Source organism: Dioscorea cayenensis, chromosome 12, assembly GCF_009730915.1.
Source record: "Dioscorea cayenensis subsp. rotundata cultivar TDr96_F1 chromosome 12, TDr96_F1_v2_PseudoChromosome.rev07_lg8_w22 25.fasta, whole genome shotgun sequence".
In the NCBI taxonomy this organism is placed as follows: Eukaryota; Viridiplantae; Streptophyta; class Magnoliopsida; order Dioscoreales; family Dioscoreaceae; genus Dioscorea; species Dioscorea cayenensis.
In genome coordinates this window covers 5261768-5287159 of record NC_052482.1, presented here as the reverse complement: position 1 = coordinate 5287159, position 25392 = coordinate 5261768, and the positions used below count along the sequence as shown (strand labels likewise).

Here is a 25392-nt window from a genome sequence, read left to right as displayed (position 1 = left end):
TTGCATGGAATGATGAAGCTACCAGGGTCTTTCTTCTTGTCCAGCATATACTTTTGTAATACTGCCGAGCATGAAGCATCTAAGACCACAGATGCACTCTCCTCTAACTTCCTCATGTTGGTCAAGAACTCTTTAAGAAACCTTGCATAGAGTGAAATTTGAGACAACACCTCCACAAATTGGATGTTGATGTGTAACGATTTAAATAGACCCAAAAATTTCTTGTATTGCTCATCATTTTGGTCGTTCTTCAGCCTTAAAGAATAAGGAATTCTTGGCTTGTAGGGTGGCGGTGCCACCTCCTCGTCAACCTCCACTTCCTTGGGTGACTCAACCATTGTCTTCTCAGTAGGAAGCCTATTCTCAACTTTATGACCACTTCTCAAAGTAATCGCCTTCACATGTTCTCTTGGATTGGTCTACGTGTTGCAAGGCAAACTCCCTTGAGGTCTTTCTGAAAGTGACTTCACAATTTGTCCCACTTGGTTTTTCAAGTTGTGCAATGATGCAGTGTGGTTAAAAGATGTGGCTTCAACCGACTGAAATCTCGTATTCAAGGATTAAATGAACTTGGTCAAAGCTTTGTCCAAATCAGTCATCCGATTCTCCAACCCTGAAACTCTATTCTCCATATTCGGGGCTTTGTTGTTGTTGGAAATCCAATGGTTCCATAGCTTTTTTTTGCCCTTGATTACTCCAAGAAAGGTTTGGATGGCTCTTCCACCCAGAATTGTAGGTATTGCTATATGGATTTCCTTGACCCCTGATTATATTTCCTACAAAATCCACTTGTTCCGCTAAAGTTATACCACCAATACCAATCGGGCAATCAGATAAAGCATGTCCTCCCCCTAATCCTGTACAACTCATCACTGTCTCCAATCTAGGAGAAATTACAGTGCCCAATTTCTTGCTCAAGGACTCAACCTGGGTTGCCAATGATGTGACCGCATCAATCTCATAAAGTCTAGATATCTTCTTTTTGTCGCATGTGTTCCACTGATAACTGTTCGTAGTCATTTCTTCAATGAGCTGTCGGCCTTCTTTGGGGGTTTTACTACCTAATGTACCTCCTTCTACAGCTTTAAGTAATTGCTTTATGCTTGGTTTCAAACCATCGTAAAAAGTTTGAATGATCATATACTCAGGGAACCCATGCTGAGGACATTTCCACAGGAGATCCTTGAACCTATCCCATATCTCAAAAAGAGACTCCAATTCCATTTGCACAAAAGAGGATATTTCATTCGTGAGCTTTGCAGATTTTACAGGAGGAAAATATCGGGGAAGGAAAGCTTCAACCATCTCCTCCCAAGTAGTGATCGATGCTCTAGGTAATGAGCGTAACCATTGCTTTGTTATCCCCTTCAAGGAAAATGGGAAGGCCCTTAACTTGATAGCATCATCCGTGACTCCACTAATCTTGAGCATGTCGCACACTTCCAAGAAATTCTCAAAGTGGTTGTTCGGATCCTCATCAGCCAACCCATTATATTATGCTAACTGCTGTAACATCTGGATGAAGCCTTGCTTGAGCTCAAAACTCTGGGCTGTAATAGGTGGCTACACAATACTAGACCGCATGCTAAGAATTGCTGGTCTTGCATAATCTGAGAGTGTCCTTTGCTGCTTATATTATTCTGCCATATTATCATACCCCTTAACTTCTATCTCAGCTTTATTTGACTGTTCTTGTACAGGTTCCTTTCCCCATCTATAAGTTTTTCTTCCAATTTTTGGATCATCTTCAACAAATGTCGAAGGGTTACCTCGGGTCATAACTTGGAGCTGCAACCAAAGAAAAAAAAAATCACAACGATGGAAGAATAAAAAAGTGTGGAATAGAACAAGTGATGAATAGCTAAAATAGCAAAGTGAAAATATTTCCCAAACACCTATTCCCCTGCAACAGTGCCAAAAACTTGACACACCAATTATGTGTGTGTACCGTAAGTGCACAGGTCACTGAAGTAATAAAATACCCCAGTGAGTAGAAGTCAAATCCACAAGGAATAGTTGCTCAGAAACATAGGTATTGCTACTTAACTATAGTAAAAATGAAGTTGTGATGTTTATTCAAAATGTAAATGCAAATAAAAACAAAGAGAAAAGAGCACAAGCAAAAGGAATAACGAGAGGCAATCGATAGCAAAATGGGGTGCCCGGATAATGCTCACTTTAGGACTATTGTTTCAAGTGCAAGTCTAGTATTATACCTCCTAATTGAAGTTAATGAGTCATGAAAATCCAAAGACATATCGTCCCAAACCTAAGGTTAAATGTGACTAACCCGTACACTATGCCCTTCTGAAAGGGATACTCTCAACGCCTCACACTCTGCAAGGTTAATTGAAGCTCTAGGGATTCCAATTGATAAATCCTATTCCCTAATATAGATCTAACCCTTTGGTCCAGGCAAAAGACCCCTAGTCACAATTAAGCGCCAGAACTAAGGATTATTTCAATAATTCACTCTATTGCTCATGCAATTAAGCCCTAGTGGAGTTTGTCTTTTAGCACTTGACTCTATCATGACCACAAAGAACTTTTGGAATGTGGAGGTAGTATAAATCACATCGGAAGTGAAAGGGGACATTCTGCTACCTCTCGACTCACCCTCTTCAACCTTGCTCTATCTAATCCTAATGAAGTGTCGCTCATTCACAAGGATTACCAAGATGATTCTCAACCTTAGTGTCACTCTAAGAGAAAATCAAATCAATAAGCATTCAAATTTTAAACTCACTTAAAACATCAATTAAAGAAGCATAATAAGAGTCAATGAAACAAAATCATCTTAGGGTTTACAAGTCCATGCACCCACTAGGCGTTTAGCTCTCCATGGAGCAATACAAAAGCAAATCTAAAATCAAGGATAAGTACAAGTAATCCATAGAGAAAACCCCCTTGTAGTCCGTATCGATGGTCTTGTCGAGCCGCCTTGTCTTCTGCAAAAGTTCCCTTGTTAAACTTAGGGCACACCTTGCCAAATCGATGCCGACGAAAGCTCCCCCAATAGTTGTCCTCCAAAGGAACTCATGTCTGATTGCTTGTCGACAAGTGTACAGGATCGCCAAGTAATACCCTGTGAGTGACACAGAGGTCGTATTCCATGGGGCCAAGGAAGTTTTATTACTCACTCTTCATCTATTATATAGCCTACAATCCTTAGTAAGAAGAACAAATAAAACAAAATAAACTAACCTAAGCTAATCCTATGGCCGTGTAACTAACACACATAAAAAAATAAACAAGGGATTGTCAAGCAAGAAAAGGTAATGTTCAGATAAGGAATCCTTCTAGGGCTATCATTAAGTCCTAAAGTTGGATGGTTTAAAGTGTATTGACGATAGTTGAGACCTAGAGACCTCGTGAGTAGATTAGCCCCAATCTCTCGGGGACTAATCCCTGATCCCATACGAATGTCAATCAGAATCTCTTCCAGATTAACACACCTATGATCGCATTAAGTTCTAGGAGTTCTCTAATAGGAGTAAACCTATTATCCTTTAGCTTAAACCTAGCAATGAAGGGCTACCAACACCCGACCTCTCAGCGTATAAGCACAAGTATCCCCTCTTAATCTCTTCTAGATCTAGTGCACATGAGTAGGTCACATCTACGCATACAACGCATAATAGAATCATGGATTTCTCCATAAATGTAATTCTATGAATCAAAGTATGAAAGATTGAATCTCAAATAACCATCAAATTAAATGAAGAACAACATCCCAAGCTTATACACAAGATTAACCCTAGGAGTTTTCCAAATCCAAACACAATAATAAGTTAATCCCTCATGATAAGGGAGACTTATGCAATATACAAGGAAGATAAAAACATAAAAGAAGTGATGAAAACCCCCTCTAGGTCGTGATCTCCTTGAATAGATGAAGCTTCAAATAGTGATGCAATGGTGGCTTAGATCTTCACGCCAACTCCTTCTCCTATGCTCCTCTCACTCTTGGTGATGATGTGTGCTCATTTCCCATAAGGAACGTCACCGGAAGATGGCCGGAAGGCCTCAAGAAAGTGTGGTGGTGGCGGCCCAAGAGGCCAAGAAGAAGTCTCCCTTGCTTTGCCCTAGAAGACCCCTTTTATCATGCCCCAAAATAATGTATCCTGGGGTCAATTAGGGGGTCAATGATGGCCTCATTGAGGCCGTATAAACCAAGCAAAATCCATTCTTCTCTTGTTATAGTGTTCATCTCGGGGTCAATCCCGAGCAGAAATGAGGCCGTATAGCTTGGATCAATTCCTGATTCAAAAATCGTCTAGGTGATACAGTGGTTGCTACAACAATCTTGCTACAGCTTGTTGCTACAGTACTCCAGCTACATCGATATGCTGCAGTAAATATGTTTCGATACCGTGACCTGGTTTTCTTCCCTTTTTCCGCCCAAATTGTATCTTCGTGTCTTTCATGCCATTTTCATGCCTACAAAGTAAATAATAGTCGATTAAGCAGAAAACAGGCATCCATTCATATAAAAATACATGTGAGAAGTATCAAATACATACACTATAATACAAATATTTAGATACTTATCAAATATCCCCACACCTAAGCGTTTGCTTGTCCCCAAGCAAACAAATCATGAAGAACAAAGAGAATGATAAGTGGCTAAATGTATTACCTCCGGCTTAAATAGATACAAAAATCTACAAGCAATGGAAAATGATATACAGATGAGGAGTTACAAACAGTAAGCGCAACAAAAAGTTCCTGTCTCACCTCTTATATATCTGTGCCATGTGTGTGAATCTTCTATCTCATTTGCCCTGATCTGGTCTAGCCTACTCACTTTAATCAGTATAGCTCTAGATGCTAATCACTCCACATACAAGAGTACTGAGTCTTGAAATGCTAAGTGCTACTTCAATGAACAAGTAAGATCCTTCTAACTCTTAAACTTGAACTAACTCCCTTTTCTTTCTCAGAACCCTAATAGGTAGTCAAAAAGATCACTAGGGTTTTTATTTTCATTTAATTCATTCATTTTTTTTAATTTTTTTCTTTTTTTAGAGTCTGACTAACGTAGACTGCACAAAAAAATCTTCCTAGAGAGTGCACATGTTGGTTACCCACAAGAGCCACTCAACTACTCGATTGCAGTTGATAAGTGCTTGTGCGATATGAATGTGAAGCGTTCATTCCTTATGTTGAGCATTACTTTTCTTGGGTTTATACACTAATATGTGTGTTTTTATGTTACTTTTATGCAGGAAGGGTTGTAAGGCCGAGTATGAAGGAAATAGGCCAATGTGGATCATAATGCACCTATTTTGGAGGAAACCTTGCTAAGGTTCAAACGCGAAGACATAGGTCAGGTGTGAGATGCTAGAGTGTGTGCCAACCTCCTCATATTCGAGTGGGCACATCCATTTGGAGGGGCACAAAGGCAGTCACATTCGAGCATTCCGACTTATGCACATAGAATAAGAGATCCACCAACGTGTACACCATTGAAGAAGCAAGTGATCCACGACGTAAACGTGTGCCCGTTTGCGTTACCCCGATGAAAGTGTGGAATTGGAAGCTATTCAGGTCGAATACTGCAGCAGAGCAATGTAGCATGCACTGTAGCAGCACTGTTCACAGCCGTCCGAGAAATCAGAGAAACAGAGAATCCAAACAGGCATGTGGAAATTATCCACGACCGTGTGGAAATTCCGCACCGGCGCGTGGAGCATCCACGCCCGTGTAGTTGCCCGATTCCAGCCCTATTGAAAGCCGATTCAGCCCCGATTTTGGTATTCTTTTCTCCATCTTTTCCCCAACTTGCGAAAGGGCTTTGGCTAGGGTTTTGAGGGGTATTGGCCAAGGTTTTGGAGAGGTTCTACAGCTCCGACATCGTCATTCCTGAGGAAGAAGGTTGGTAAGGGAGTTTCCGTCGAGGCGTATCCTATACCGTACGAGGGAATCCTTGGACGACGAGTAGAGGACTTTCCACAAAACCATCAACATGACTATCGAGGGGGTTTCTTTATGGATTCATTGCTTTTACATTCTATTTCTTTGATTGTACTTAGCTCCATGGAGAGCTAAATCCCTAGTGGGTACTTGGATGATTGTGAACCCTAGGATGTATTCGTTTCATTGAACTTCTTTATTATGCTTTCAATAAATCGATGTTTATTGTGAGTTCCAACCTTGAATGCTTGACTGAATGAACATTTCCCCTAGAGTGACACTAGGGTTGAGAGTTCTTGTTGGTAACCTTTTGAGTGAGTGACACACCACGAGCGTTGGACAAAGCTAGGTTGGAGAGGGTTGAGAGGGTGAGTCGAGAGGTACAGGAGCATCCCTTTTCCCCTCCGACGTGATAGATTCTACCTCCGTTCCTCTAGTTCTTTGTGGCCATAATAGAGTGAATGGTTTAAGGAATGAACCTCCGCTGGGGCCTAGTTGCGCGTGCAATGGAGTGAAGCGTTGAGATGATCTTAGTATCTAGGGCTTAATTGTGGCTAGGGACCTTTTGACTGGACCAAAGGGTTAGATCTATATTTAGGAAGAGATTTATCACTTGGAATCCCTAGAGCTCATTGCAACTCTATGCGAGTGCGAGGAGTTGAGATTGTTCGATTTCTCCTCCGGGACATGTATAGAGTTAGGCATAGTTGACTTTAGATTTGGGACTATGTATGTAAGGATTTCCATGACTCACCATTGCATTGATTAGGAAGCATAATAGAGGGTTCTTGCACTTGAAGCGATTATCCTAGGTGAAGCATTATGACAAGGTCCCCTTGCGTATATCCCGCAAGTGCACGGGTTTGTCAAAGTAATAATCCCGGGTGAGCAGGGTCGAATCTACAGGGAGTAGGGAGTAAAGACACTTAATTCGATTCTTAGCTATGTGGAGTATCAACAATGATAAGTGTGATAATGATTCAATTCTCAACAATTAAAAGCAACAAGTAAAAGAACAAAAGTAAGGAGGAGGTAAGGCAATCGATAAAGATGGGGTACTCGGATGATGCTTCACCTAGGATAATCGCTTCAAGTGCAAGAACTCTCTATTATGCTTCCTAATCAATGCAATGGTGAGTCATGGAAATCCTTACATACATAGTCCCAAATCTAAGGTCAACTATGCCTAACTCTATTCATGTCCCGGAGGAGAGATTAAATAACCTCACAACCTCGCACTCGAATAAAGTTGCAATGAGCTCTAGGGATTCCAAGTGATAAATTGCTTCCTAATTATAGACCTAACCCTTTGGTCCAGGCGGAAGGTCCCTAGCCACAATTAAGATCTAGATACTAAGATCCCCTTAATGCTTCACTCCATTGCACGCGCAACTAGGCCCCAGCAGAGGTTCATCCCTTAGACCATTCACTCTATTATGGCCACAAAGAACTCAAGGAATGGAGGTACAATCTATCACGTCGGAGGGGAAAGGGGACGCTCCTGTACCTCTCGACTCACCCTCTCAACCCTCTCCAACCTAGCTTTGTCTAACGCTCGTGGTGTGTCACTCACTCACAAGGTTACCAACAAGAACTCTCAACCCTAGTGTCACTCTAGGGGAAATGTTCATATAATTAAGCATTCAAAATTGGAACTCACAATAAACATCAATTTATTGAAAGCATAATAAAGAAGTTCAAAGAAACGAATACATCCTAGGGTTCACAATCATCCAAGTACCCACTAGGGGTTTAGCTCTCCATGGAGCTAAGTACAATCAAAGAAATCTAATGTAAAAGCAATGAATCCATAAAGAAACCCCCTCGATGGTCGTGTCGATGGTCTTGTGGAGAGTCTTTTACTCGTCGCAAGGGATCCTTTGTCCGGCCTAGGATACATCTCGCCGGATCGATGCCGACGAAAGCTCTCCCAATAACCTTCTTCCAAACGACGCGCGATGTCGGAGACATAGAATGTCTCCAAAACCCTAGCCAATACCCCGCGAAACCCTAGCCGAAGCCCTCTCTCAAGTTGGGGAAAAGATGGAGAAAAGAATACCAAAATCGGGGCTGAATCAGCTTTAAATAGGGCTGGAATCGGGCGACTCCACGGGCGTGGACGCTACACGCGCCCGTGCGGAATTTCCACTCGGCCGTGGATAATTTCCACACGCCCGTGTGGATTCTCGGTTTCTCTGATTTCTCGGCCAGCTGTAAACAGTGCTGCTACAGTACTTACTATAGTGTTGATGTAGTGCTCTGCTCTAGTCTTCGACCTGAATAACGTCCCAATTCCATACTTTCATCGGGGTAACGCAAATGGGCACACGTTCACGTCGTGAATCACTTGCTTCTTTAATGATATATATGTTGGTGGAGCTCTTGTTCTTATATGCATAAGATGGAATGCTCGAGTGTGACTGCCTTTGTGTCCCTCCAAATGGATGTGCTCACTCGAATGCGAGGAGGTTGGCACACACTCTAGCATCTCATACCTGTCCTATGTTTTCGCATTTGAACCTTAGCAATATCTCCTCCAAAATAGGTGCATTATGATCTACATTGGCCTATTTCCTTCATACTCAGCCTCACAACCATACCTGCATAAAAGTAACATAAAAACACACATATTAATGTAAAAACCTTAGAAAAGTAATGCTCAACATAAGGAATGAACACTTCGCATTCATATCGCACAAGCACTTATCACATTATCCGAGTACCCCATCTTTATCGATTGTCTTACCCTCTTCTTTACTTACACAATTAAATTTAAACAGCCCCAAGTGCATATCAACATTGATAGGTCACAAAAAATTTTAAAACCCCTGCAAATAAAAATTTTCTTTGAATGTGTTATGAATGCCACCAACCCATTAGAAGCCGAACGGTTTGAGGACATGCTTTAGGGCTCAAAAGCCTTATTAGCTCGTAGCTTAGGTTGCTCTTAAGCAACAAATGGGAAGGTACCATCCTAGCACATTCAAAGGTTAGCACACGCACACTTAATAAAAAAGGCATATACAATGGGCATGAAAACAAAATTAAGCAAACACATTGCTTAAACTGCACAATATATTCAATTAAAGACAACATAAAACACTGCACACACCACACACTTTATAAATTAAATTTAAACCATCCCAAGTGCATATCAACATTGATAGGTCACAAAAAAAAATTTAAAACCCTTGCAACTAAAAATTCTCTTTGAATGTGTTATAAATGACACCAACCCATTAGAAGCCGAACGGTTTAAGGACAGGCTTTAGGGCTCAAAAGCCTCATTAGCCCGTAGCTCAGGTTGCTCTTAAGCAACAAATGGGAAAGTACCATCCTAACACATTCAAAGGTTAGCACACACACTTAATAAGAAAGGCATATACAATGGGCATGAAACCAAAATTAAGCAAACACATTGCTTAAACTGCACAATCTATTTAATTAAAGACAACATAAAACACTGCACACACCACACACTTTATAAATTAAATTTAAACCATCCCAAGTGCATATCAACATTGATAGGTCACAAAAAAAAAATTTAAAACCCCTGCAACTAAAAATTCTCTTTGAATGTGTTATGAATGCCACCAACACATTAGAAGCCGAGCAGTTTGAGGACAGGCTTTAGGGTTCAAAAGCCTGATTAGCCCGTAGCTTAGGTTGCTCTTAAGCAACAAATGGGAAGGTACCATCCTAACACATTCAAAGGTTGGCACACACACTTAATAAAAATGTCATATACAATGGGCATGAAAACAAAATTAAGCAAACACATTGCTTAAACTGCACAATCTATTTAATTAAAGACAACATAAAACACTGCACACACCACCCACTTTATAAAATAGACAAACCATTAGCAAAACATCACAAGGAAAATAGACAAACCATTACAAATTATCAAGATGTAAAGAGAGGAAACAGAGAAACCAATAGAAAAACAGAAACTTTCAAGTTCAAATTCAATACATAACTTAAACTTTTAAATAACAAACAGATGAAAAGAACATATACAATGGCATGAAAAGACAAATTCAGCAAAGACATTGCTTAAGCTTAAACTGCACATTCTATTCAATTAAAGACATATTAAAAATCAATTGACATAATTATAATTTAACACGCTTCATAAAATAAAACCAAAGACATCACAAGGAAAATAGACAAATCATTATAGATGGATGAAAAATAGAGACCTTTAATGCCAAATTCAGTACATAACTGATTATTTAACAAATAACAGACAAAACAGTGGAAAACGGAAACCTTCATCCCCAAATTCAATACAAAACTTATTATTTAACAAACAAAACTGTGGAAAAATCAAACTCTGAACTCCAAATTCTAATTAGATCCCAGATAAAACAAAAGAGATTTTAAAACATAAAACTCACACTGATTGAAGCCTTTCAAAAAATCAAACACTACATCCAAAATAAAATAAATAAATACTTAAACATCATACTTACAATATTCTAATGCTTCTTCTCCCGCAGCCCGATTCTCCCAGTCAATCGACATCACTCCGAGCTTATCCTTGAACTTCTTTCTTGGTATACAAGATGCTTCCCAGAACTGCAAAGATTAAAAGAAGGATGTTAGTGTTTGCACGAAGGATACAGGGGAAACAACTCACCAAACTAATGATTGTTGAAGGAAGACAAACCTAACTGGACGTTCAAGGGAGAAGAAGTGTTGGCTGAGTAGGTGGTTGCTCAGCTTGGGAGATGAGTATGGGGGACCTGCAAGGGAGAAGAAGTATTCAGTTAGAGGAATACTACTAGGATTTTAACATGATAAGAGGAAGAAGGATGAGCATGGGTCGCCGCTCTATGGGAGAAGACTGTGAGGTTAGGGTTAAGGTTTCGTTAGGGTTTGGCTTGGGAGATGACTGGTCACCGCTCTGTGGGAGAAGACTGTGGGGTTAGGGTTAGGGTCTCATTAGGGTTTGGCTAGGGAGATGAGTGGCTGCCACTCTATGGGAGAAGACGGTGAAGTTAGGGTTAGGGTTTCGTTAGGGTTTGGCTTGCGAGATGAGTGGTCGCCGCTCTATGGGAGAAGATGGTAGGGTTAGGCTTAGGGTCTCGTTAAGGTTTGGCTTGAGAGATGAGTGGCCGCCGCTCTATGGGAGAAGACGATGGGGTTTAGGGTTAGGGTTCGACTGAACACGTGGCTTTTATTCACAGGATGATGTGGACAGGCTAACGTGGACAAGTCTGCTGACGTGGACAGGCCGATTGACGTGCAGGCTCCAACTCAGATTGACGATGTGGTTGGGCATGTTGATTGTGTTTTTTCTGGCATCCACGTCAGTATCATGGATGTGGTCACTCGCGGGTAACCTCCCGGTGAAACAAAATTGAAATTTAGTAACCTTTATGATACAAATTAAAACTTGGTAATCGAAAAGAAATAAGTTCAAATCTTAGTAACCTATCAAAAAATTAATCCTAAATTAAGGTAGTCAGACTCGGGCGGGCCATTGACTCATCCAAGCCTATGGGTGAGAGGTTGATGGAATTGACCGAGTCAAACCGGGGTTGAACTAGAATCAATAATAAAATATTTAAAAATATTATAATTGTTAATAATGATATGAAAATAATACAATCTATATTTCCATAATTTAAAAATACAATTAGTTAAATGTAATGTATTAATTTTTATATTTATATACTTTCCTCCATTTTCTAAACAGGAAATTGCCCAAAACACCTTCTAAGTTTGCAATATGCACAAATTGTCCTTCTAAGTGAGACATGGTTTGACCATATTGCCCATGGCTACAATGATTTTTCCTCTTTGAGTGGAAGTGGTTTCTTTTTTCTTGGGTAATCCTAAGAGAACACCATTACTGGTACCGGTTATTTTCTCTCTTTGCCTTTTCCGTTTTTCCCTTTCCAAAGTTGTCATTGCCAGGACATCTCCTGTAGAACCAGACCACTGTCTCGAAGGAGAACTCCCGCTCAACTCTTTGGAATGTCATTAGTTTGCGCTCTAAGGTATTGAGGTGAGTGGGCGCCGTTGAAGATGTTGTGCAGTTTCCTTTTGTTTTTACATTCTATGGGTTTTTTTTCCGGTTTGATTTGTAAAGTATTTAGTTAGAAAGAAAGGTTTTTAGTTTTATGGTGTGATTATTGGATAATCTTGTAGTTTGTAGGGAGATTTTTTGGCTAGGGTTTTTTTTTATTTTTTCACTTTCGTCTGTGTACACAATCGAAAGCGAAAATGTTGTGCTGAAGGAGATTTTTCGATTCTTTTCAAATCTCATTGTGCTGTGTAATGTTTATAATGTATGTTTCTCCTTTAATTTGATATAGTTGCAGCATGTAGTGTTTAATAGTATCAATGTAAAAACTGAGGTTTCCGTTTAAGAATTGAGTTTTCCGTTTAAAAACATAGCTTTCCGTTTAAGAGTTCGGAATAGATTTTCGATTGTTATGCAAACTGATAAGTGCTTGTGCGATAAGAATATGAAGTGTTCTTTCCTTGTGTTGAGCATTAGTTTTCTTGGGTTTTAACGCTAATATGTGTGTATTTATGTTACTTTCATGGAGGTAGGGTTGTGAGACCGATTATGAGATAAAGAAGCCAATGTGGGTCATATGCACCAATTTGGAGGAAATGTTACTAAGGTTTAAACGTGAAGACGTAGGTCAGGTTTGAGATGCGGGAATGTGTGCCAAACTCCTCGTATTTAAGTTAGAAAAACTATTTGGAGGGGCACAAGGGTAGTCACATTCAAGCATTCTGACTTGTGCATATAGAGCAAGATCTCCACCAACATGTCTGTTATTGAAGAAGCAAAGCGATCCACGGCGTAAACGTGTGCCCGTTTGGGTTACCTCGATGAAAGCATAGATTCGGGAGTATTTCAGGCCGATACTGTAGTAGAGTATTGTAGCAAGAATACTCTACCAGCACTGTTCACAGCCGGCCGAGAAAACAGGAAAAAAGAGAATCCACACGGGCGTGTGGAAAATCCACACGCCCGTCTGAAAAATACACAGGGGCGCTCACACGGGAGTGTGGATTCCCGATTCCAGCTCTTTAAAAGCCGATTTCAGCTCCGATTTCAGTATTCTTTTCTCCATCTTTTCCCCAACTTGAGAGAGGGCTGCAGCTAGGGTTTTAAGAGGTATTGGCCATGGCTTTGGAGAGGTTCTACGGCTCTGACATCGCGCGCTGTTTGGAAGAAGGTTAGTGGGAGAGCTTTCATCGGCACTGACAAGGTCCCCTTGCGTATATCCCGCAAGTACACGGGTTTGTCGAAGTAATAATCCCGGGTGAGCGGGTATCGAATCCACAGGGAGTAGAGAGTAAAAACACTTAATTCGATTCTTAGCTATGTGAAAGATCAATAGTGATAAGTGTGACAATGATTCAACTCTCAACAATAAGAGCAACAAGTAAGAGAGCAAAAGTAGAGAAGGAGGTAAGGCAATCGATAAAGATGGGGTACTCGGATAATGCTCCACCTAGGATAATCGCTTCAAGTGCAAGAACCCTCTATTATGCTTCCTAATCAATGCAATAGTGAGTCATGGAAATCCTTACATACATAGTCCCAAATCTAAGGTCAACTATGCCTAACTCTATTCATGTCCCGGAGGAGAGATTAGATAACCTCTCAACCTCTCACTCGAATAAAGTTGCAATGAGCTCTAGGGATTCCAAGTGATAAATCTCTTCCTAATTATAGACCTAACCCTTTGGTCCAGACAGAAGGTCCCTAGCCACAATTAAGCCCTAGATACTAAGATCGCCTCAACGCTTCACTCCGTTGCACGCGCAACTAAGCTCAACGGAGGTTCATCCCTTAGACCATTCACTCTATTATGGCCGCAAAGAACTCGAGGAACGGAAGTAGAATCTATCACGTCGGAGGGGAAAGGGGACGCTCCTGTACCTCTCGACTCACCCTCTCAACCCTCTCCAACCTAGCTTTGTCTAACGCTCGTGGTGTGTCACTCACTCACAAGGTTACCAATAAGAACTTTCAACCCTAGTGTCACCCTAGGGGAAATGTTCATACAATCAAGCATTCAAGGTTAGAACTCACAATAAACATCAATTAATTGAAAGCATAATAAAGAGATTCAATGAAATAAATACATCCTAGGGTTCACAAATACCCAAGTACCCACTAGGGGTTTAGTTCTCCATGGAGCTAAATACAATCAAAGAAATAGAATGTAAAAGCAATGAATCCATAGAAAAACCCCCTCGATGGTCGTGTCAATGGTCTTGTGGAAAGTCCTCTACTCGTCGTCCAAGGATTCCCTCGTCCAGTAGAGGATACGCCTCGACGGAAGCTCCCCTACCAACTTTCTTCCTAAGGAATGACGATGTCGGAGCCGTAGAACCTCTCCAAAACCTTAGCCAATACCCCTCAAAACCCTAGCCGAAGCCCTCTAGTAAGTTGAGGAAAAGATGGAGAAAAGAATAGAAAAATCGGGGCTAAATCGGCTTTAAATAGGGCTGAAATGGGGCCACTCCACGGGCGTGCATAATGTCACACGCCCCTGTGGAATTTCCACACGGGCGTGGATAATTTCCACACGCCCGTATGGATTCTCCTTTCTGTATTCTCGGCCGGCTGTGAACAGTGCTGCTACAGTATTTTGCCACAACGTTGCAAAAAATAAAAAGTTGACATGTCCGGGCACACATCCATGTGGTAGGCTATAAGACTTTTCTTCATCGACGCATCTTTGAAAGGTCTTGCAATCTTCACAAAGAGAAGGAACATGAAGATGTGGCTGCCTTTGTGCCCTTCCAACTAGTGAATTGACTTGAATCCTCCTGGAAGTTGGCACACATCTCCACATTAATGAACTCCTCTCGTGTCTTGGTCATTGAATTGAACAAGAACTCCCAAGATTGTGTCTTTATAGCCTATCTTTGCTTCCTTTTTACTCTTCAAGGCATTCACAACCTATATGCATAAAAGAACACCAAATACACAATATGAGACATAAACCATGGTAAAAATGATGCTCAATGCATGTAAAACATATATAAAAATATGCCTACTCAAGCACTTATCAGTTATATTATGGAGTGGTTAAGTTTAAGAAATGAGTTTTCCATTTAAGTTGTCAGTTTTTTGTTTAAAACATAGCTTTCTATTAAAGAGGTCAGAATACTGCTTAATGTATTGTTATTGTCATAAGATTGTGATTATGGTGGTCAACCTAGTTAATGGGTGGTGCTACTTGACACGGTAGTGGAGACTAAGGGTGAATCGAAAGTTTATATTAGTGGAAAACACTGGGAGATCATCTGAAGCACACTGTTTGCATCATTCACCGAACTGGAACTTGTATTCCAAGAGAAGGCCCTTTTAGATTCTTTGTTGCAAAGATATGATGACCGCACCAATAAATTCAGGATCGGGGCAAGCTTCCTGAGCTTTTGGCCTGAAGATGTGGCTCTCATTCTTGGTTTACTATGTGATGGAGACGCAGTCGTATTTCAGAAGAAGAAAATACACTTATCTTTTGAAGATAAGTATTTATAGAAAGCCTACGAAAGACACAGAGGCTCCATCAATAGAACACTTGACCAAATTGTTTGGTAGATGGGAGAAGAAGAAAATTTTGTAAAACTCCTTATGGTATACCTTATGGGTATGATCCTCTTCCCAAACAACTCATGTTCGGTTCTGAATTGGATCATTGATTACATAGATGACATACTTGGTATGGGACGATATGCATAGACGCAGGCGACGCACAAGTGGCTTACAGAGGATATTCCACAAACGGCCACTCGAGTGCAAGCAAGATGCGCTGGGAAGGAGACCAACATAGTGTACCTTAAAAGTTGCAAGGTTGCACTAAACATATGGTTTTATGAGCTCACCGGCAGCAACAAAAAGCTACGTTTTTGTAAGACCCCAAGGATACTGTGTTATGGTGAAAATAGTTATCAGAAGCAAGCGTCGATTGAGCCCATGTTGCCATCTCTGGAAGGAAAGGAGGTAATAAATTATTAACAATGTGTGTTATAATTTCAAATTTTACATTAACAATTGTCTGGAGTGACATTTTTGTGTAGAAAACTTTGTTTCTTTATAAGTCTACTTGTTATCGTTTAACAGTATTATGTTCTATTTAAAAAATTGTTTTATTGTTTAATAATGTTGGTTATTGTTTAAGTTTACTGGTTACCATTCTTTTAGTGTTTAACAACATTGGTTATTGTTTAAATTAAGGGGTTTCACTGATATTGTGTTGTTTGAAAATGTTAGTTTCCTGAATTGATCACCATGAATACGGATGAAGAAGTATTTGTTCTGGCCACCCACCACAGAGTTGATATTGCTCCGCACTTCCTTGAATGAAAGATGAGAGGTCAACATCTTCAAGGCGCGTTCGACGCCGTTCCCCTTCTCCCAGCCCAATCTACGCACGCATTTCTCGGCGTCGAACAAGTCCCCCTACACCTCCGAGGGTGACAGCCGATGATGTCACTCCACGGCTATTGCAGGCATGCGAAATACTGATGAAAGAGTTCCCCTTACTTGTTGCTCGTGTTGAGGTGGTGGAAGGATGTTCACAGTCGAATACTACGTCCCTACCAATAAATAAATTACCTGGCACCGATGCTACTAGGTATAGCCCTGATGCTACCGACATTTGCCGACTACGATGTAATTGGGATGGCCATCCAAAGACGCTTGTGTTGGAAGAGGCTTATGACGACAAAAAGATCAACAATATCTATTCCTCCACCAGCTAACGTTGAAACAACAATAGCACCACCTGCGGTTGATTGGCTGGATACAAGGGATGTACCTAAGGAAATTGCCCCAACAATAACGTATGAGGAAATTGACCAACAATAGCTCCACCTCGACCTGTAGTGGACCAACCTCCAACGGATGTGTCTTTAGTTGATGATGTCATTACGGCTGATATTAACAAGATCATTGAATCTCTTGTCAATGATATCCTTGTCTCAGTGGAACTGGCAGACGACGATGCCGCATCGAAGGAAGATACAATCCCACAACAATACGAAGCAGCAACTACTAGCGGCGAACCATTGTTGGACCAACAGGAAACAACTTGTGCACCAAGCACAAAACACCAACAACCGTCAACAACATCACCATTTAACAGTATTAGTTTCCGTTTAAATATGTACGTTTTCATCTAAATATATGTAGTTTCTGATTAAGTATTTATGTTGTCATTTAAATATATGCAGTTTCTGATTAATTATTTAAGTTTTACCCGATAGGCCCACAAAGTTTCTACATTGGTCAATCACTTCATAATAGTCATCGACACAATGACCAACATGAAGATTTCGGCTTTTCACAACAAGTTCCTCTGTCTTCTTATGTATGTCAGGGCATAAGTATATCTTCCATTTGTTCGCTTGCTCACGGTGGGTGCATAACATGCGCATCAGCTTGAACCTGTAAGTCATTGTTAAGTTAAGAAACTTAAATGTAAACAGAAATAAACAAGTTTAAATGATGAATAAATAGAGTTAAGCGAAGACCCTTAAATTTAAACAGAAACAAAAAAATGTTAAATGATAACAAAAACAATTTAAATGAAGACTCTAAAATTTAAATGATGACAACCAATATTCAGCGTTAAATAAAATCAACATCAAATACCATATAAAGTCGACCATTTTCATCACCGGTAAATGCCGAGCTTCTTTAATCAACGCGTTGAACAACTCTGCAACATTTAAATATATCTCACCCCAACATTCACCTCTTAATAAATAATTCGACCAATGTGACATATCTGATTTATGAAATAACCAGTGATAGACATTGAGTGATGTGGCCTACAGTTCATTTACCGAATCATCAAATTCTTTAGCTGTGGATGCATATGCAATATGAAAGTATATGGACCAACACTTCTCCTTCAATACCTTCCCAAGTATAACATTGCTTTTCATAAAATTGGCCTCCAAGTGTCAAAGACAGTATGCATGTGGGGAAGAAGGGAAGACGACCCTTGCAATGGCGTTCACATGGCCCTTAGACCTGTCTGACTCAAATGCAATAATCTCTTCATAACCTCTATCATCGTATAAATCATCACCTCATTTGGAAATGAACCATGTCCAACTGGCATTGGTCTCATTGTCGACAATACCGAAGGCCGCGTAGTAAAACCATTATTTTCATCTTTGCCTGTAGCATATAATAAAGCACCCCGATATTTTCCAAGAAGGTGGGTACTGTCAAGAAATAATAGTGGCCTGCAACCCCTCTTGAATCCCATGATACACGCATGGAATGAAAAGAATGGACATTTAAAATGTTTACCGTCCCTTTTACAATCGCAATGCTGCCAAGGTTTGTCTCAATGACCTTATCAACGTACTAAAGCAACAAATCATAGTTGGAGACCTTTCTACTGTCGAGGCTCACCCAAGCATACTCTTTACCCAACCAAGCTTACTTGTATGGAATGTGGAAACCATGTTCCCATAACATATCCTTCTGAATGTCGATGGTCATGTACAAGGACTGGTCCTTAAGCTTTTGAATCACAAGTGCGCTTACATATTTTTTGGATGCTTTCAAATGTGACATCGAGCCAATTCCACCACCACAGATGTGTGACAAATGTATTTCTTGATTTTGATAGTATTTTTATTGTATTCCTTTGATTCATGAAGGTGCCCCATTCACAACCAAAGGCATTGCATTCTACAGTGACCCGGTGTTTTTCATTCTTTATTGGATATCAAACAACGTTTTCTAAGTGCTTACCATTTCAGAGACGCACTTCAAAATTTTACAATCAAGCTGAATTTGAAGTCAAAATTCAGCTTGATTGTCAAATTTTGAAGTGCGTCTCTGAAATGGTAAGCACTTAGAAAACGTTGTTTGATACCCAATAACAAAACTTCAGATTGATCTGATGAGGAAGGAAAGCCTGCCACACCGTCAGGGTCACCCTGACGTGGAATGGATACGCTCGCAAAATCCGAATACCTGTTAAAATTAAAGAACTTTACAATGAAAGAAATTTTAAATGGAAAGTCAATAATTTTAAATAGAAACATAATATTTTAAACTGAAACTGGATAATTTTAAGTGGAAACAGGGATAGGGATAACTAAGCAAACATAAGGTACTCTGTTAGAAAGAGAGATTATTAAACATAACATTTTAAATGAAAACTAGATAATTTTAAGCGGAAACAGGGATAGGGATAACTAAGCAAACATAAGTTTTAAGAGAAAACTGGAATAATTAAGCGGAAACATATACTTTTAAATGGAAAATGGGTAATTAATCAATAATTAACTTGTAAAACTATGTAAACATAAAGAAGAATGACTTTATAACATGAAGGAATCATTGTCAGTAGAAGAAGTCTCAACCATGGAATTGACTGTAACACATTTGAAGAGGGCTTACACGTGACACATGCGCTAGAAGTCAATCTCATTTTCTATTGGGCAAACCGTTTTATGTGCATCGGGTGTGATAACTTCACCCTGACAAGGGAAACATTGTGACCCTAATCAAAATGCCCTTTATTTTTAATTATGGCATCATAGTAGCATTCCTTATTTACTTGTTTTTTTTTTCTTTTTCCATTCATAAACCCATAAACAATGCTTTAGTAGATGCCTTAAACCAACAAAACCTTTTATCAAGATTGGTATTGAAACAAGTGATCAACCATGAATTTAATATCGATATTATCAACATAAATCAAACCCCAAGCTGAGTTGAATCACCCAATCTCAGCAACTTAATTCGGATTGATACATACATTAAGATTAGGTCTGTAATGATCAAAGTTCATATTACTAAACAAACTTGCTATTTGAATAGTTAGATCCCAATAGTGGATGAGAACATTCATGGTTAATGGAAGTGGTGTACCGAGGATACAATTGTGTAAGGATGGTTATCAAAATCCATGAAACATATCTTTTTAGCTTGTTTATTGATTTTCCATTAGCTAAAGAAACCTGGGATGGCGTCACCCAAACATTCTATGATAGAGCTGATGAATCCTAATATTATATACTATGCTATTATGGTGTTTCGGCTCTTTGTGTGCGTAGTCTCGAATTATGGATCGAGCTGGATTTTTTGACTCAAAAGTTTAGACCAAGTCCGATGGAGGGCGTTCAAGTCATTTTTGGTCTCACGTGATTGAGTGTTTGCGTACATGCTCGCGTTATGGGTTGGACCGATGACAGAGTCACGTGCCGCGCCCGTTGGGCAGTCACCGAGCCACCTATGACCAGGAGGAGGGAACCTGTGGGGCACTAGCGCTCACAAGGCGCCTGTGGGTAAGCCCAAGCGGATGCTTACAGGAGGCGTGCACCCGCACGACAGCCGTGAGGCACGTCTTGCCTTGTTTTTAAGGCTTTTATGTAATACCTGGTGTTCGGGTTCGATCTAAACTAAGGGTAATTTGGTAAATTATTTTTTTAGAATTTTTCTAGTGGTAAAATAGTATTTTGATAAGTTAAGATAATAGTTAAAATCAGGGTAAAAAAATTTGCAAATTTGAAGGCTTTGATGTTAAACCGTTTCATATATGCTATAGTTAAATTACTAAATTCTATAAGGGAATTTTTGTAATTTTAGACTTGGGTGACTATTTAAACACCTTTTGAAACCCTAGCTATTATTTTCTTCAGCCAAAATCTTTTTCTTTTCCATTGGCAGCCGATCCTATCCCTTGTCTCCATCCTCCAAGGTAAGAATTCATGCTTTACTTTTTAATTTGATAGAGTTTGGAGATAATGATGTTTAGATTTATGGTGGATGATTGTTTAGCTATGAATTAGTTCATAATTAGGGATTTTGATATTTTGATTTGACTAATACATGGGCCTCATAATGCTTGTTTGGTTGGAATTTTTGCATCGTAGACCGTGCATCTCTTTTTGAATCTTGTTTTTGGATATATATAGAGAGAGATGTTTGGATTCATGTACTTTTTAAATTGAAAGTCTTTGGCCCGACTTTCTATACGATTAGGTAATTGTATTAGAGGTTTAATTAATTTAAATCTTCATTGATCATATTATGAATTTATAGTGCACTTTAAAATCAGAATATAGTTGTTTTAATTTTATATTTGAATTTCTTTAAAGCCAAGATTTAGACATATTTAATTTTACTCACTCTTAATGCCAAAATAAAAAATATTGATCATTACACTTAATTGGTTTTTTTTTTAGAGAAGTGTTAACTAGAGATAGAAAAGTGGGGTTTCGGTTATCGTCTTTAACCGATCTAAGTCCAAGTAAGCTCCAATAGTTAATGTAATTCTTCATGCATTACTTGTAGGATTGATGTTTATTCTTTTTACGCGTACACACATCCTCAGTTAAGTTTTATTTTTATTTTTCTTTAAAACCTTATAGGCAGTGAAACCTCTGTCAAAGGCAAAGAGCTTGTGAAGGAGTAGTCACGCTTGAGATCTTCGACCCACGGATCTAAGCATAGTGAGTGGATACCTTCCCTGATAGTGTTTTAAAATGGTTTTATCCTTGTCTTCAATGAACTTTGTTTATAAACCAAGTTTTCTTTTATCGTGTTGTTGGCAATAGGAAAGACGTTTTAATATAGGTTTTATAGTATCTATTTATAATGTGGTTTCTATTTGTCTTGCGACTATGGTTTGATAATGTGTTATGAAATCAGAGATTATTGTTTTAGTAACTTGCTGGAAACTAAAATATCATGTAATTGTTCTTTTCAATTATGTGTATATATGGATATAGTATTTATGGATATAGTAACTATGAGCCTATGGCTCATCTACTACAGTAGTGGTGTCCATAATCCGACCTAGCTAGAGGTGGCGTGGTAGACTGCCGGACGTAAGATACCCATTCAGAGGGCACGGAGAAAACCTGAATTAGGAATGGGTGGAAACATCCACTGATATTGACACACCATGTTTCACCACATGAGTGGACTCAATGGCCAACGTCAAGGTGGGCTTGATATATATATATATATTTTAAAACATGTAATTAACCTTGACAGTTCCATTCTTAACTGCGACGGTGGTAGAGTTTGGGTACGATTTATTGGCCAACCCTTTTTATGCTGAACATCTTTATTGAACATTGAATTTGTTTTGTTTGTGAAACTTTTATTGATATATATTTGTTACTTAGAATTATGTTAGCCATTAGTTTTCATTCCTTGTATTGAAACTATTTTTGAGATGTGTATTTCGTGTTGCAGTATTTTATGATGTTGTATTTTTAAAAAAAAAAATCATATGGAACCATGTTAATCATTCACTGAGTAATTATGTTACTCATCTACTCTACCTTATATTTTTTTTCCCAGTGGTGATTGTTAGAGTTGTGGCGCTAGGTCATTGTGCTGAGCTATACTTTCCTCTAACCTCAAGTTGATTTAGGTTGGGTTACATTCTCATTATTGGACTTGATAGTTGGATCCACTAATGTGTAATAAATGATTTGTTATTTGTCAGTTCTCAGGTTTTTTTTTAAAAAAAAAGCATTCCCTAGATGCTACAAATATTGATGCTGTCTCTTTTTTTTTTAAATTTCTTTTTAAGTGAGTGTTGCATATATGTTTAGTTGTGTTATATGTTATAGGATGTTTTGCCTTATGATATTCCTATATGAGATGGGTGCTTATGTCACCTTGTTGGGATGTCATGGTGATTGCCACGTACTTTGGCAGTAGGCCGGGGCATGACATTTTAAGTCTTCTTTTTGGGTTGTTTTGGCTACCTCTTCCCTTCCCCTCTCTTCTCCTTTCTTCTTCCAATTCATTAAGCTTTCTTTAGAGCAAGAAAAAGGGCTTGTTGATCTTGTTCTTCCATCTTTGGAACCCAAGATTGATCCATCTTAATCATTAAATTATTGAGGTAAGCCTCTCCTCTTCCTTCTCTCCCTTGTGAAGATGGATGGATGACTTAGGAGTTAGTTTGTTGGCTTAATCTTATTTCCTCTTGTTGGTAATTGCTTTGAGAACTTGTTTGCTTGGTTTGCATTGAATTCTCTTCCTTGTTTGATTGTATCCATGAACCAAGTCTTGCTAGGGTTCTTGGGCATTGTAGCTCGGCTACTATAGCACCAGTAAGGATTGGTGGTTTCTTTGATTTTTTTAGCTTAGAGTGAAGCTCAAACCCTTAGAAATTCATTGCTAACCTTGAAACCAAGTTGTGAGCCAAACTTAGACATTGTCAGGGTTGCCTTGCATTGTTAACTTTGGTTTCTTTCTTGAACTCAGTTGCTTATTCTTGTGTGTGTGTTTGTGATTGTGGTTGGTTGGTTAGGTGGTGAGAGCACGTCATGATGCGAGGAGCCAATGGAGGAATAGCGTACCCGGGGGTTTAAATCACCTAAGATGTTAGTGGGATTCGTGATTGCACAATTCTTTTAGAATATGATTTGCTTATTCACATTGTCTGACTAAAAGTAATTCTTGTAGTTAATATATCGTATATTTGATTTGATCTTGCACACTTCAAGTGGAGTATGATTTAAGTGTTTTCATTATTTGATTTGAGACTTACTCATGATTTTATCATATTTGTAGCAGAACGTTGATCTATTCGGAAAGAAATTATTTGATATTGTATTATATTAAAAATACTCATGTGTATTGACCGGTTTGGAAAGGAAGGTCTATTCTATTAGATCATACGAAACTCTTGGTGTTTGAATAATTGTGTTTATCATTATAGTTATACTTATGTTTTGAATTGAAATTATTTGTGAGGCTTTAGTTATGATTTAAAAGTATTCCTTATGCTTATTGTATTATACTGATGATTTAATTGGTTTATAAAGGGTTCCTATGCTTTCCATTTTGTGAATGAAACTCTTGTTGTTTGATGAAAAGGACTCACAATTGCTTTGGTATTTCATGTTTGAAAGGACGTTTGAAATTTATAAACATGTTACACTTGTGCCATTGATTTATATGGAAATGATGCTTATTTCTGATTTATGATTATTATCTTAAGGAAGGACTGTGTGAATTGACTCATGAAAATATGAATAGGGATTTCATTCCGTGTATTTATATAATGTCCTTGTTATGGACCCTTTTGATGAGATTCATGCTTTGATGGATGTTGATGGTGAGGGGTTGTAACCCTCTTGCTACAATAGGCGGTCTCCATAGGCCAACCTTGAGAGGTGGCGTGGAGGACCCTTTCCTTGTCCTCATCAAGTGGCAAGGAGAATCCTAATTTAAATGATACACCGGGAGGCTGGAGTCACCATACAGAACCGGTGAGTCAACGTCAAAGTTATGAAGACTTTGACAGCTCTCAACCTAGTCTCAAAGGCGGCTAAGTCGGAGAGTGTTTTTAAGCCATTGACTATTCTTCGGGATGAGATCTTCATATTTGGTAAAATTATGTTTTCATGCAAACAACTTTTCCAAGATGTGATTTCTTGTATATTCTTTGGAAAAATATAATTGATAACGAGTTTTATTTCTTGATGAGTTAAATCTCATATTATGTCAAATTTCGTATTTATGAGAGTTGGAAACTTTATTCCAATCAGTTAGTGTGTTACGTTCATTATGAGTATTGTGTACTTGTATTTGCTATACCGGATGACAAGTTTTGAGACTTTGATTATGTTTATGTAAACTCATATTTTGGGTTTTTGAGCATCGAGGTTTAATTTTCTTTCTTTATATAGTGTTATAAATGTTAAACATGTTTTGAGGTTTTTCGGTTATTGAAATGGTTTGGTTATTGGAAAATTGTTCTTTTGCTTTTATATTCTTTTAGAATTGTGCTAACCCATTCACTGAGTGACTTAGTTTACTAGTCCTCTCCCTTCCTTCTAGGCTTTTGTTTATAGGGGTGTTGTGGCAAGGCAGAGTGCTTGGTATATCCCTGTTTGTCTTCCTTCAGTTTTCAATCCTATGCATGGTTATTTATTGAACATGAATTCATTACATTAGGAGTATGGATCCACTAGGATGTCCATCTTTGCTTATGTAGTAATTGCATGGTTTGTATGTTGTCTACTTTTATTATAAACTCTGTTGTATTGGTGTCTAGCTTGTTTCTTGAACTTCACTGGTAGGTTTTATTTGTGTTTCTTTCTCCACTATCTCAGTGTTCTGATTATTATTCTTTCTTTGAACTTGTAAAATTGGATCCAATTCTATTGTATTTCAGGGTTTTGGTTAGCCTTGTGATGACTCGAGGTTGAGTGGCGTGGGTGTCCCTCCTTGGGTTGTCGCAGTGGTTGTCATGTGCCAGGCCCCGTGGGTCAAGGCGTGACAGCTGTAATTCTACAAAGACAAAGCAAAAAAGAAGTCTTGTTAACATTTATTATGCCAAACTCAATAATATATGGTAAAAAAAATGGATAAACAACACCCAATCAAGATGTTATGTGCCATAGATCTCTAAACTAGAAAAGAAGAACTTCAAAATTAGGTGCATGATTTTCTTATAGGAGTCGATAAGATGTTTGATGATGTCA

The 25392-nt window shown here is 38.9% G+C and overlaps 1 non-coding gene across 1 annotated transcript; it reads left to right on the top strand.

The window, feature by feature from the left end:
• Positions 1–1150: 1150 nt before the first annotated feature.
• Positions 1151–1257, top strand: LOC120274382. Its single transcript, XR_005540905.1, has one exon. It is a non-coding gene; the product is annotated as a small nucleolar RNA R71 (small nucleolar RNA).
• Positions 1258–25392: the final 24135 nt, after the last annotated feature.